The sequence below is a fragment of the Amborella trichopoda genome, chromosome 9 (genome assembly GCF_054954075.1).
Source record: "Amborella trichopoda isolate Santa Cruz 75 chromosome 9, AtrichopodaSantaCruz75HAP2 v2.0, whole genome shotgun sequence".
NCBI classification, from domain to species: Eukaryota; Viridiplantae; Streptophyta; class Magnoliopsida; order Amborellales; family Amborellaceae; genus Amborella; species Amborella trichopoda.
Window position 1 is genome coordinate 48,582,045 of NC_142344.1, and position 13,011 is coordinate 48,595,055.

The following is a 13,011-nucleotide window of genomic DNA, read 5'->3' on the forward strand; positions in this document are numbered from 1 at the left end:
GGTCCAGATTCAATCTGGGCTGTTGGACTCATATGTTCATATGAACTAGTGGGCTAATCTCAGCATTTGTCATATATATATATATATATATATATATATATATATGATGTGGTTTGTGTAAGGTTGCTACCTTAAACAATCCAATTAAGATGCACCTATAAATTTTATCATAACATATAATTTTGGTGTAAAAAATTCTTATGATTATCTGAAAATATATTTTCATCTCTAATTATAAAATTTTAAACTCCAAAAATGGTTAAAATTAGGTAGATCTATAAACTTATGAAAACCTAAAAAATGGACGGTCTAGATAATGTGTTGCAATATGCACTATTTATGGGGCTCAAAATATTTGTTTTTTTTATATTCATACATTTCGATGTCGAGATGATCAATTAGAGGGTTTTTCAAAGTTAAAACAAATTTTTCCGAAGGATTTTTTGAGATGCATCTTTAATTCTATATTTTAAGGTTGCAACCCTATATAAACTTTTTATGTTTTTGATAAATAACCTTATATAAACTTTAAAAATATAGCAAATTCAAAAATCTTCATGCCGGGGAGCGTGCAATGTCTTGCATTCCATGTAGCATTGCAGAAACTAGTGAGGAGTGCTCCTCAAGATATCCCTGATCTGCTCAAAGATGAGGACATTTACTTAATCTCCTTTTATAATTATGTCTTTTTCTTCACACTAAAAAACCAACACCTCCTGTAATAAGCTCTGGCCTTTGCTCAATAGCTAAACAAACTGGCAAGGGTCCACAGTCTATCAATTTGACAGTGCCATTTAAGTCGTTGATTACCCTGCCTTGGATTACCCATTGAACTACGGTCCAAATTGAGTCCAATGGGTATTCCTGGTTTCTGATCTCCGGCGTAATCGAAACACCTTTTATATTTTCCAAAGCCAGCCAGTCAGCTGGGTTATTTGTGAATATAAGAACTTTTGTAGATAAATAGCAGACACACTTGGGAAGAAAGATTTTTGGAAAAGTATACATAAATGCTATTTATTTTTAGTATAAAGAGGTCACGATCTCTCTCGTCAATCAAGTTTTAAATCATGTGGTTGCAAGTGTATAATTAACTAGACTCAAAGCTTAAAAGAGTATGTTCTCGAACTTCTTGACAAGCCCTAAGTGATCAAATATGACATTTAATGGTTAGGAGTGATTGTGACATCCTTATAACAATCTTAAATGTTTTCATAGTATATAATCACAAGATTTTTATTCCAAAAAACACGATGGGAACTTACAAAAAAGTGATACTGATTAGGGAAAACATAAGTAAATGAACGATAGAACAAGCTAAACGCAAATACACATCAAAATATAAAGTACATAAACAGTAGACCAAGCTCTCCATAAATTGAAATGTCAAAATTAAGGGATAGTTTGGTGGATGATGAATCAAAGTGAGTTCAATTTGATCTTTTTAAGACAAGAACAAAATGATTCAGCTTCTTTTTCCCTTCACTTCAATAGCATGTCCATGACTTTCTCTCCAAATTGATATTTGATTAGGGGCTCTATCGCAGCTCGCAACATCAATGCTCAGTCTTTTTCCATTCTTGTTGGCTTCCAATGGAGCTATTCGTTTTTGTTCGAAACGTGAGATTGTAAATGAGCCTTCTTTCTTCAGCTCTTCCTCAACTTCTTCTGCAGATGAACCTAGTATGGCAAATGAAAAGAATGCAGCTTCTCCTCTTCTACAAATCCCTGCATCAACACACTTTCAAGAGTTTAGATGAGGCGACAGACATGTTCCAATAAGTGTTTGCACATTCACAAAATGCTGCCACTTTGTAATAGAGATGAAAATCACAGATAGCTCTTTTGTTCACTACTCACAAATCTCCGGCTTTTACGACTTCTATTTGTTCACTTCCCACGTTCACAAAAAAAACACACGTATAGCTCTTTTTTTTTTTTTTACTTGTCAGAAACACAAATATAGCTTTGTCCTAGAAAGTACCATATAGAACACGAAGATATGGGGGAGCACCTGAGAAACCAGATTCTTTATAGCTTGACTCATAGGTGTCCATAAATGGCCACCCTCTTTATCAGCAGCTTGCTTTGGCCTTCGATCTAGAAATATTAACACCAAGTCTCGGACTACCTCTTGTGAACGGAACTCGAGAAATCGAGAAAAGTCGTTCTGGAATTGGCGAAGAAAGGCATGTGTTACACTTGCTGGGCTATCTTCAGTTATTTATATATTGCCTTTGTTAAGGGGCTTTCCATACTCATCAAAAAGTCCAGGAGGAACCTGCAAAGACCTTATTATTAGTTACATAATTGATTTAAAATTTTAATATTTTTAGAGATGATTTTGAAAAAGAAAATCGAATTAGGTTAATATAAAATTACAAGATTAGATAATTAACTATTGATATTTTTAGGGATTAGCATACTTAAATCATAAAATAAATACGAACTAACTCAAATTTTTGGAACTTAAGTTTTTCTTAATTTTACCCAAAAAAAAAATCCTCGTATGTATATCTAATATTGTACATAAATTACAATATTTAAAAGACTAGGTGAGCCCATAGATCAATATGAATGAACCAAATATGCAGTTAATAAAGTTTTGGTCCCACAAATAATCCGAACTTATTCTAGCGCATGTCGGAAAATGTATATGTAAAGATGAACCTAAATTTATTTCATAAAGTTTCGGGTCAAATGATTCCAACTTCTGGGTTTTTGACCATGTTGGAATGTATATTTGGACATGCGGGACCACCACATATGCCTTTGGATTACATTTTTATCTACATTTACGATAAAATACCATTTGACGTTGGTGCAAGTGAAACTAGGGCCGGTAATCGGCCCGAACCGGCCCTAACTCCTTAAGTAACCGGCCTTAACTGGGCAGGTATTGGCAGGGTTAAAAAGGGTTAAATTTTTTTTTTTTTTTTAAATTCTCCAAATCTCTAAAAAGCCTAAAATTATGTTTAAAATATAATGAAAAAAAAGTACATTCAAATGTGATTCTAAAAACAAGTGAAAAAATGGATTTTAAAAAATCAATTTGTGCCAGAGTGTTTTAGAAATATTTCAAAAAGGAAGAGAAATGTAAAATTAAGTATTGAGATTAATTACAAAAAGACCATTTATCTTTTATATAAGGATGTCACAATCATTCTTGTCTCTTAGATTTCAAGATGGGTGGTTGTAAGAGTGTAATTAATTAGACGCAATGTTCCAACAAAAATTCACAGACTTCGTGACTCACCCCAAGCCATCTAATTTGACATCTAATGAGTGAGAATATTTGTGACTTCATTGTACCAAAAGTAAATAGTCTCTTTGTAGACAATCCCTTTAGTATTTATTGCAAAAAATCTGATTAATCGTTTTCAAAACAATAGAATTCATTAAAAAAGATTACAAACTAATTTCTTTTTTTTTTGGGATGTTTTATGGAAGAAGTTTATATACAACCTATGCTCTAAACAATCAAATTAGAGCCTACCTCAAAAATTTCACTCGAAGGGGTTGTTTTGATGCCCAAATATCTTCAAATTGATCATCTTGACATTAAGATGCATGGACATGAGAAAAAAATGGATTTCAAGTTTTGGAAATAGTCCATGTTGTAACGTATTTTTGGACCGTCAATTTTTTAAGATTTTGAAGTTTTCATAGATCTGCTCAATTTACACTATTTTTGAAGCTTTACATTTTATAATTAAAGACAAAAATATATTTTAAGGCTATCACAAAGATTTCCAGTTTTGAAACCACATTTCTCGACTTTACTTCGATTGTTTAGGGCCTTGGTTCTATACAAATCGCAACCCTTATTTTTTTTTTATTTGTTTTCCTAAAGTTCTTGACTTGAACACCTTAAAACTGGGAACTACCACGACTAGTGCCTGGATGGTTCTGTTGTGTTCGAAAGCTCTAAAACTGATGGGATGATTTTTTGGCAAATAAAGTACGAGAAATAAAACCTTAAACACATACCACAGAAAACAAAGACTTATGTGGTTCACCGAAGTAGGGATACATCCATGGGCACGGTAGACATAAATCCAATATACCAATGAAAGTTACATCAAAGATTTTGGAACAAAGAGTTACCTCTCTAAACCTCGACAAAAACCAAGTCGAGCAAACCCTTTTAAACTTGCTCTCTCAAACGACACCACTGTGGATCTCTAATATTTATTCTATAACTAGACCACTATCTAGGAAGAAAACTTTGAGAGCCAATGAGACTTTATTTCATTTAAAGGGAAACCACCCAAAATCTATATAAGAACTGCTTTTGTACAAAAAACCAACATTTCACTTTGTAGGAATCTTCAAGAGGCATCTTACGTAGCATGAGTCTTCAAAGGGCACCATCAATGTTTCTCATTGTAAGAAGCTCTCTTCACTTAGAGGACCTTGTATCTTATGCACACGAGGCTTTGCCCCCCACTTTCTTTAGAGAAACCACCATTTTTGAAACTCTCTTATCTAAAAGGACCTTGCATCTTATGCACAGGAGGTTCTGCCCTCCAATCTCTCTACCTGTTTGTATAGAGCCGAGGCTCTAAACAATCAAATTGGAGCCCACCTTTAAATAGTGTCGAGAAATATGGTTCAATGCGGAAAAGTTTTGTGATAGCCTTAAATTATATTTTCATCTTTAGTTATAAAATATAAAGCTTAAAAAACAGTGTAGATCGATCAGATCTATGAAAACAAGGAAATCTGAAAAATTGACCGTCGAAAAATGTGTTACAGCGATGCACTATTTTCAAAACTTGAAATTCCTTTTTTTCTTATGTCCATGCATCTTAATGTCGAGATGATCAATTTGATGATATTCAAGTATCAAAACAACTTTTTCTAATGAATGTTTTGAAGTAGGCTCCAATTTGATTGTTTAGAGCCTAGGCTTTGTATAAATTTTTCTATAGATATATATATATATATATATATATATATATATATATATATATATATATATATATATATATATATATATAAGATTAGGAATGTAGCTTTCTATGGATGTTCTATATATCTTAAAAAACCAAAAGATATATCCGAGAGTCCTAATCATTTTTGGATTTTTATTTTCCTAAAAAAACTTATCAATATCAATCTCGATTCTACGTACTAGGAGAATATCTCAATTCTACATAATATGAGAATATCTTAATTTCACATAATAAGAAAATATATCTATTCCACGTACTATGTGATTTTTTAATGTGGTTGATTTTGGATAGAATCAAATCCAACATATTCCAAGTCGACTTAGCCGGTTCTGCAAATACTAGATGAGAGAGAGAGAACTTGATCACTTTACTTGTTCGATAAAAAACTGCTTACTTGTGATAGCCAATGCAGACGGTAAGAAGAATGAACAAAGTGTAAACTATTTGAGGGAAAGCTCGTACAATACAAAGAACTCCCAACAGCAGTGACAAAGCAAGAGCCTGAAACTCTTTTCTCTTTCATCATCTCATAGAATGAAGGGAGTGCTCTGAAAACGAGTTGAAGTCATTTCCAGGCAGGTCATTAAGGTACAATCGCAACTCCAGCATTGGCACAGAGACTTGCTGATATGTGGTGCACACCACTTCGATGATGGTGATTAAAGCTAAGAATGTGTTAGGGCCAAAAGAACAGCCGAGATCAGCAATCCCTAAACTCTCGGGGAAATGTGTAGAGAGCATATTCATCACTGCCTCCTTGGTTATAGGTTTAATCACCTCCAATCCATGACTCTGCGTAGAAACCCATCAATCATAGTGGCATACAATGGCATCGAGAGAGAGAGAAAGAGAGGGTAAATAGGGTGTATAGAGAAGAAGATGAGAGAGAGAGAATATAAGAGTAGAGTAGAAGAGACAGAGTTCATGTATATGAGGACACGGTTTCTCTGAGTCATGTAGAAATGAGTCTACTCTTACAAATCTATTTTGAGGTGAATTTTTGGACTAAAGTTTTAAGGACATGTAATGTCTAACAAGGAGATCATGAATATAAATAAATAAATAAATTTTAAGAAATAAAAATAATGATTTTATGAAAGAATTTCAAGCGGTTAGATTCAATTCTTTCTAGATAGACCACCTATTTGCATCTATCTTTAAGATGAAAGCTTTGTACCTTGAGACCACATATCGTAGAAATGCGGTCTAGCCCACATGAAACAATTTTCCTTTATTTAAGAGTGAGGTTTCTATAGGATGCTCACTTTATACCATACAAGTACAGGGATATCTAACTTTTTCCATAAAAAACCATATAATGGCTAACTATAAAATTTAAAACTAAAAAAATGGTACATATTGAGCATATTTATAGACTCTTCAAAATCTTGAAAATATACAATCTAGTTAATTCATTAAAAAATGAAGTATTTTTAGGGACTTAAGATTCTTTTATTTTTTCTGAGTGAATTACATATGGGCCTTAAAATTTTAGATTAAATATGAAATTGCCCCTCAGTTAATCCACATTTTTTATATTTTTTTTAAAATTGCCCCTCAGTCAACCCAAATTTTGATTTTTTTTGGATTTTTTTTGGATTTTTTTTTTTATTGGTAGGACAGTATCCCAAACTTTAAGGTACTACCCTACTAACGAAAAAGCTAAAAAAAAAAAAATCAAAATTCGGATTGACCAATGGGCAATTTCGAAAAAATAAAAACAAAGTGGGTTGACTGACCATCTTTGTAATTTTTACCTATAAATGGAATATTTCATATTTTATCTATAATTTTAAGGTCCGTACATAAATAGATTTTTTTTATATTATACCGTACATCTCTAAGTAGAGATGATCAATTAGAAGGTTTTCTAATTGGTTTTCTAACTTCTAAAGCAGAGATGCTGTACTTGTAGAGTTTGGTATTCACTTTTGGGACTTTACTCGTATGTTTCATGGGGAATGCACAAGGGAATGCCATTGATGGGGGACCACAGCTTTCGTTTTGTGGTCCATTTTAGGTTTGACGTCTCAAAATATACTGCGATATTCGTGACCGCAAATTACTCGTATTGATTGAAGGTGTGCTCTGATCATGGTAGTACCACCTGAGCTTTAGCTAAAGGTCACAATCATCATTATTATTGATACTTTTAAAAAAATGAACTTTTTTCAAAATGGTTAGGCGCTTGTAATCCCCACTAATTTACTAAAAGAATGAAAAAAAAGAAGAAGACAAAAATCATTATATTGATAAATGCAAAACAAATACAACAATGTCATGATTGCTGTGACTTTCTTCATGCCATGGCTGTTCGAGTTTCTTCATGATAACTTATGTGAGATTATATGTATTATTTGGTTATTTAGATATCCAAATCCGTTATTTTGGAGCAAATGGGAAGGCTAGTTATTCTAGGCCGAAAGACCCTATATCGCCTAGTTTTTTTTTTTTTTTTTGAAGTTTATCAAAATATCCACAAGAGATGAATTATTTAACAATTTATCCTTTTGAAACTATTTCAAGTCAATGCCATGTGTTATTTTATAGGTATTTTGAAATTAAATCAGAAGTCACGGGAAAAGCATTAACTTTGTTGGAAAAGTATACGATAAGATCATTTACCTTTGGTACAAGGTGGTTATAATTAATCTTGACCATTTGATGTGGAATCAGATGGATGCATTTTTTATTTTATTTTTTTGAGTAAGTTGCATTTATTCTATTGACTTAGCTCAAAGTTCAAAAGAAATTTTATCAAACTTTGTGATATATCTAAGCCATCAGATTTCACTTCGGAGGGTTATAAGTAATTGTGACCTCTTTGTATCAAAGATAAATTGTCTCATTGTATTCAAACCCTTACTAAATTATTTGTCATAGGTAATTTGATAAACTTGCCTTTATTTTTAAATAGCTCCTAACTGACTCGACTAGGGAATCACTCGAGTTAGATATGAGATTCAAACTCGAACACTCGTTTGGCTCAAATTTTTGAATCACTATTACTCCATGGTATTTTAATATGAGTTTTTATATTTTGGCATTTTAGATATTACTTTTTATATTTTGGTATTGTTGAATCTCCCTCTCTCTCTCTCTCCCCTATATAGATGTTAGAGAGAGAGGTTTAGTAGACAGATAAAGGTGTTTTTTTTTGTTTTGTTTTAGGTAAAAAAAATGAACACTCAAAAACAGTAAATTGGGTTCAGAGAATTAAAAGATATATTTTTTAGATAACCTATACTGCTAGAAAGTTTTCAAAACCCGAAGTCTATGGGAAAATAATTCACAAAAATAAGATGCATGGAGATATTTTCCATTCATTTAAAAGGTGACGTTTTACAATACAATCGTGCTTCCATTGATCAAAATTTACTTTCGGAGTTGATGTTAACGTGATATAATATGAATAAACAATGGAAAATTATGCCTACATCATTATATTTTAGCGATATAACAGTATGGTCCATAAATATGTAGAAATTACACGGAGGCCCTCACTCAACAGTATGCAACCCGATGTCTAAAATATCGAATTGCTCGTGACGTTAAAACAGGTGAAGGTCGGTGCAATGTTTGATGGACTGCCACACAAATAGGTTGGATGTTTTACATGTTGTACCTCTTTATGAGTTAAAAAAATTGAAAAAGTAAAAAAGTTATTATACGCTCAAATGTTTGAATCAGCGTTTTAAAAATCGCCGAGTCGAACCGGACTCGCCCGGTTCGACTCGGAATTCACGAAAAAGGGACCGGATCGGTTCAAAAACCGGGAATCGTCCGGTTCTAGAGAGAACCGGACGATTCCGCACAGTGACTCGCCGATTCACTGTGCGGAATCGGCGAGTCCGTGAAGAACACGGGTTGCACAGTGTTCTTCACGGATTTTTTTCAAATTTGTCATTTTTTGATCATTTTTTTTGTTTTTTTCGGCACGTGATCTGTTTTTCAGGCTGTAAAAAGCTTTATTCAGCTTTTTTAACGATTTAATGGTGGAAAAATTGGTTGTTTTTGGATCAAGAAAAATTCGGGGTTTAGGGTTTCCGCCATTTTTGAAATTTCATGCCAAATAGGGCATGAATCTTTCAAAATTTGTTGGCATATTGATCTTAAAGCTGTGAATCAAAAGATTTTGTTACTAATTTGTGAAAATCGTTGAGAAAAACAGACTTTTTTGGAGATTGAAGGCTTCGGTTCACAAAAACAGGTAAGAACTTTGGGTTTTTTTGTTTTTCCGCCATTTGATTTATTTCATGGCATATTTTGAACAAAATGAGTTCAATAATTAGGGTTTTTAATCTTTATTGTGTCTAGTATGATTTAAAATTTTTAATTTTACGTAATCTGGTCAATTACAGCAAGAAATTTGATATGAACAGTGAGATGCCAGGGGAAAAAAATTCCGCTGTTTTTTTTTTTTTTTTCCGCCTTTTGATTTTGTTTTCATGATATATTAGAAATAATGTGTTAAAAATTTAGGTTTTTGATTCCTTATATTGTTGTTTATCAGAAAATATAGTCAATTGGATGTAATTTATTCACTTGGAGGTGAATTTTTGAGTTAAAATCGCTTATGTAAAACGACTCTGTGAAGAACAAATATTTTTTTTTTTTTTTTTTTTTTTTTTTTTTTTTTTTTTGTAGCCCATGATAGAATTTTTTGTAATCTATGATCGAATTTTTTGTAATCCATGATCAAAATGTTTGTTTTTTTTTCTTGTAATCCATGATCGAATTTTATTTTTTATTTTTTATTTTTGTAACCCATGATAGAATTTTTTGTAATCCATGATCGAATGTTTTGTAATCCATGATCGAAATGTTTGTTTTTTTTTGTAATCCATGATCGAATTTTTTGTTTTTTGTTTTTTATGTAACCCATGATAGAGTTTTTTGTAATCTATGATTGAATTTTTTGTTATCCATGATGTAATTGTTTTTTTCTTTTTTAGTAATCCACGATCGAATTTTTTGTTTTTTTTTGTTTTTTTTTTTTGTAATGCATGATCGAATTTTATGTAATCCATGAACGAATTTCTTGTAATCCATGATAGAATTTTCTGTAATCCATGATCGACTTTTTTGTAATCCATGATCGAATTTTATGTAATCCATGATCGAATTTTTTGTAATCCATGATCGAATTTTCTGTAATCCATGATCAACTTTTTTGTAATCCATGATCAAAATGTTTGTTTTTTTTACTTGTAATCCTTGATCGAATTTTTTGTGTTTTTTTTTTTTTTGTAACCCATGATTGAATTTTTTGTAATCCATGATGGAATTGTTTTTTTTTGTTCTTGTAATCCACGATCGAATTTTTTGTTTTTTTATGTTTTTTTTTTTTTTTGTAATCCATGATCGAATTTTATGTAATCCATGATCGAATTTTATGTAATCCATGATCGAATTTTTTGTAATCCATGATCGAATTTTTAGAAAATTTATGAATTTTTTTTTTTAATCCATGATCGAACTTTTTGAAAATTTGTTAATTTTTTTTTTAATCCATGATCGAATTTTTTGAAAATTTGCTGTACTTTTTTTTTTTATTTCTTTTTATCCATGATCGAATTTTTTGAAAAATGATGATTTTTCGAAAAGATGTGAAAATCGTGATAAAGTTTTGATTATCATGATGTATTAAACATTTAAACCTAATTTTTAATTTTTATTGTTTGAGTTTGCTGTAATTTTTTTTTTTTTTTTTTTCATGATCGAATTTTTTGAAAATTGATGATTTTCCGAAAAGATGTGAAAATCGTGACAAGGTTTTAATTATCATGAGGTATTAAACCATATTTTAAATTTTTATTGTTAAAGTTTTTGTTGAAAAAATTGTATGTTGATGGATTATTTATGCAAAAAAATGCATGTTATTATATTTTCAATACAAAACTGTATTTTTTTTATTTGTTGTTCATGGATTTTTAAGTTGGAATGACTGATGTTAGCCGGCTCTTTGAAGAATTGTTTTTATTATTAATTTTTTAATGCAAAAAATGTATGTTCTTGATAATTGAGTTGTAGCCATGTTTGGAGCTTGCATTTTGTATTATTCTAAATGTTTGTAATTGATATGTACGAAATATTATTGTCAAAAAAGGTATTTTGCAATAACAAATAACAACGAATATGACTACATGAACTACCGCAACATATTATCACTACATATTGTGATTATTTTTCTTTTTGAACTGTCAGGTTAATTTAAACTTTTTACATCTTAAAACAGTTGAATCATGTCAAGATCTATAGAAGACCCTGCATGGCAACATGGGGTCAGACTTGATCTCAACAAGAAAGACAAAATTATTTGTAATTACTGTCAAAGAGTGATAAGTAGTGGGGTACATAGGTTCAAGCAACACTTGGCAGGGGTTAAGGGAGAAGTTTCTGCATGCACTAGTGTCCCTAGTAATGTAAAAAAACAGATGGTGGCAATTCTTAATGCTAGCAAAGGTAAAAAAATTGCCAAACATAGGACATATCAATATTCGCATATTCATCCAAAAACATGAAAATTCTTAATGGAGTACCCTCATTTTTTATTGAATTCCTAAAAAACAATATTTATAATGAATTTTAATAATTTTTTCGGATTTTTTTGAAGCTTTATTCTGACCGATTCACCCGATTCCGATCCGGACCGCCGATTCGCCGATCCGGATCGCCGATTCGCCGATCCGGATCGGTTTTTGAAAAGCCCGATCCGGGTCACCGATCCGGTTTTTAAACCATTGGTTTGAATTATCGAACCGAGAGCAAACTTAAAGAAAAACAAAAAATAAAAAGAAAAAGAGAAACCGACATGCTAGGACGTATATCTATAATATAAGGACAGATAATTTTCGAATAAACAAACTTAACATCCGATAACTCCTACCAAAATGTTTTCCCCCCAAAGATGAGAGAAAGCATTTACAAATGAATCCATGTCAAAGTCTTTTTGAAAAGATGATGTCAGGTGCCACACGTATTGTTCTTTTCAATATGATCCTTGTGCTCAGTAAACAACACTACTATGTGGATCATGTTGTTACACGTCAAAAACAAGGGAAAGCTTTCCATGTTTCCCTACAACCTAGAAGTTATTTCTTCCACCTTATCCAACCCTCTATTTTTGAATGGAGGGTTAAGATTGTTTCAATCACAATGTCATGTTTATACACTATTTTATTTTTAATTTTTTATCTATAAACTGTCTTGATACCAAATTTTGGACGTCTATTCCTCTATTAAAGTCGCACTAATGAAAATATATATAAAAAATATTTTTAATAAAATAAAATGACTAAAATACCCCTGAATGATTCAAGGGGGATTTTAATCATTAAGTTTTATCGAAGAATTATTGTTAATATTTTTTATAGGTGCGCGTGCCCCAATGAGAAGATAGCACGTAGCAAATTTCATATTCAAAAAAATTGTATTAAGAAAACTAAAAATAAAATATTTTGAGACGTCGGATCTAAGATCAAACGGTGAATGGCTCTCTTGACAAAAAATGGACTGCTGGATGGTAGAGGGAGGATAGAACTTGTATAACATAGGGGTAACATAGAAAGCTTTCCCCAAAAAATGGGTTGGACAGCGATGAGGGAGTAGTTGCCATGAATCATGTTTTTATTTCAATTGTACCTCCAATGTTCCTAGTGTCTTTGTAATGGCGTTCATCTTTTTACTACGACAAATGATCATGCTGCATTTCTCCAATGACACAATGATAAAAATATGTTCATTTTCATTTCAAAGAAGGGAGGTTTCTCCCTTGACAGAATGCATAAAATGGAGCTCAATTTCATTTCAAAATAGTATTTTAAGAGAAGACAAAAAAAAGAAGAGAGAAAAAAATAATTTCATTTATTTAAGAACATACCCAGTTTATCCAAGGAAAAATTGTGAATAAGCTGCCAACCTAATACTATAGAAGTGAGGTGCACATTAAAAATCTATTCAATTATTTTGTTTTAGGTGCTAGAAAACTTCCCAATTGAGTATCATGACCTCGAGATGCTAGATATGAAAAAGAGGGGAGAGTTTAGCGAGC

At 31.6% G+C, this 13,011-nt stretch overlaps 1 pseudogene; it reads right to left on the bottom strand.

Moving 5' to 3' along the window:
- Positions 1–1,465: 1,465 nt before the first annotated feature.
- LOC105421228 (putative jasmonic acid carboxyl methyltransferase 1) lies at positions 1,466–5,718 on the bottom strand (annotated as a pseudogene).
- Positions 5,719–13,011: the final 7,293 nt, after the last annotated feature.